The sequence below is a fragment of the Branchiostoma floridae genome, chromosome 10 (genome assembly GCF_000003815.2).
Source record: "Branchiostoma floridae strain S238N-H82 chromosome 10, Bfl_VNyyK, whole genome shotgun sequence".
Classification (NCBI taxonomy): domain Eukaryota; kingdom Metazoa; phylum Chordata; class Leptocardii; order Amphioxiformes; family Branchiostomatidae; genus Branchiostoma; species Branchiostoma floridae.
Window position 1 is genome coordinate 8,043,104 of NC_049988.1, and position 2,603 is coordinate 8,045,706.

The 2,603-nt window shown below is 38.3% G+C and overlaps 1 protein-coding gene across 2 annotated transcripts in view; it reads left to right on the plus strand.

Moving 5' to 3' along the window:
- Positions 1 to 976: 976 nt before the first annotated feature.
- The window catches only part of LOC118424583, a 7,384-nt gene continuing 5,757 nt past the window's right edge, over positions 977 to 2,603 (plus strand). For both annotated transcript variants that reach the window (XM_035833209.1, XM_035833210.1), the window contains exon 1: positions 977 to 1,085. The gene's annotated coding sequence lies outside the window, so the exon portion shown is untranslated. The remainder of the gene's footprint in view (positions 1,086 to 2,603) is intronic.

A 2,603-nucleotide genomic window follows, 5' to 3' on the forward strand; every position in this document is an offset into this window, starting at 1 on the left:
CCGAACAATTGAGAGTGTTGCGCGTCTTCGCGAGTGAAAGTTGTTTGGCCAGTTTTTTGTCACGGTATGCTGGAGATGTCATTTGATCCGGCACGTCTCTCTCAGTCTGACTTGGGGGGTAAACAAACTATCCACTCTAACGCATTATCTCTTAATTGTACCCTCTTAACCATCAACAAAGCTTGTGCATCCATCGGTATCAACAAAGAGCCAATGTTAGGAACCTGTTGTTAAGTAGTTAGTCAATGGTTGCGTGTGCTGCGTATGTTTTTTTTTCTTCATGAAAGCGTTTAGAGCAGGATTAAACTATCTGAGAAGAGCAGTTACGGGCAACTACCTGTACCCCCTCCGGAAAGGGACACAGACACAATGATTGACGCCCTTCATTCATTCACATATCTCAAAATTTCGCCTCGAAAAATGACAAGAGTCAAAGTAACTGCCTTAAATCTACACACAAGAGCTGAAAATCAGAAGCATTTGTTTTGTTACTATATATCTTATTAAAGTATTGTCAACTCAAATCGTGTCCGATTTTGATCAAGGCGCTATAGCTGGGGCTACAGGGCAGGTGGCAAATACTGAACAACGCTCTATTGAAGACGTTGGGGGTATTCATGGGGTTTGCGAAGTGTCCAAATTAGTGTATTTTTGCGAAATAAGAGTTGATAATGATCTTCAGATATGAAAAGTGGATATCTTTGATACCTTAAATCTACAAATGATCAATATATCGCAACATTTATGATTGACAAAGGAGCAAATGCGTAGGTAGAGGTTTTCTTCAATTTCTAGAGAAATGTGGAAACTATATCTCTATAGTCATACAACATATCAAACACAGCACGAACACAGCGAAAGTGTGCATATACTTGACAATCACTACATTAGAAGCACACTATGCTGTACGTTTAATGTAGATGACAGTCTGTAATTAGCGAGCGAGTAGCATGGGTGACCCCGGAGTCAGACCCTCGAAGTTGTTTTTCCACTTCTGGGTGTGAAAAGATGTCCGCACATGTCAGCTGAGGAGTGGCCTGGAGAATCGGAGTGGATCTAGGAGCTTTCCTCGTCTTCAAACCAAGGTAAGCTTCTAACGTACATGGTCTTGAAACGTTTATCGCTAAGAGCTTTGTGACACATGTTACAGAGCAATATCCCCACTTGCTCTTACATCCACGCGAAGTCATGTAGGTAGAACTATAGAGGTTGAACATTTGGAATGGCCAAAGGGGGGCGTAACAATGATCATATTCAGGTAAGGAGCACCTTCTACAAGCAATAACGACAAAATTTAACAACAGTACACTTGTGTTGTTATCCATTTTTTGTCTTTGTAAAATCCCATATGTTTGAAAATGTAAGGGTGTTACTGTGACATTTATCTGATATTTAAACAAATTGTTTTCGCCCCTTTGTCAGTCTTTGCCCCAACTGACCCCAACAAATTAGCTGATATAATGCAATTGCATTTCTCTAGGGTGTAGAATACCTCCACGTACATGTACATTTTGGTGTGCCTCTTTGTATAGATTTGTTGGCAAGACTTTTAAAAGTTTCCATACCACTCCACTCCATTTCAATATCTTTCATACATTACCATTGTGTTGTTGTCGTCGTTGCCAGTCAGAGTGAACAATGAAGTGGCAGCTGCAATCACCAAAGAAACATCTAACACCTGGCAATGTTCAACTATTTGGTGTTCTTGATTTTCTTTATTCTGAATTTCAGACAATATGTTTTCTTTTTTTTTAGTTCTTAATTACGAGAGGTACATGTAACCTGACTTGATTCATGTCAATTTTGCACAATGTAACTGTTTGGGGGAGTTTTTAAAATGGACTCCATCAAATTTAATACTAACACCAGTGTCAAAGAATTATTCAGTAGATATTGATATAATATAACGGAAGTAAGCAATGCTACTTTTTGAGGACTAGCTAGCGATGGGAACATATCAACCGTTTCAGAGAAGGTCTGCAAGCATTTTTCTAAAATGTGTGTCATGAAAGTAATTAGAACTGATATTCTCGGGGGAAACAACATGCCATCAATGAATAAGACTATACAAGGAATTGAATTACATCTACGTATCAATGAACCACTGTTGTTTTTAAGATGCCCAGTCCCAAACAAAAAGCTACACCAGGATTGACGTCGTCACTCTGTTACATTTGGTGAAAGTTTGGTTATTCAAGAACTCTGTTTATTTTGCTGTTGTTCAATTGTTACATCAACAGATTTGTACTCAAAATATCACCAACTCTCCATACAATCATGGCTGAGTTATCATGTCTTTGGTTTATTCAACCTGCTTCAGTTTTATTCATATTCACAATCATCTTCACCAGAAGGTATTGTTTCAGTGGTCTATGGGTATGCTCCGTCTTCTGAATTTCATCTTATAGATTACTAGTTATTGTTAATACAATACAGAATTTGATTTACCAAAGCATTAAAAGGTAACACTAGCAGAGGAAAGGAAATGACACAATGGCTATGTACAATTATTGAGAAGAATTTGGCTGTCTTCTAAGACATCTATGGAAACAGTAACGCCCCTACTAGTGAAAGTAGCCTTGAGCTTAACTACCATTATTCTT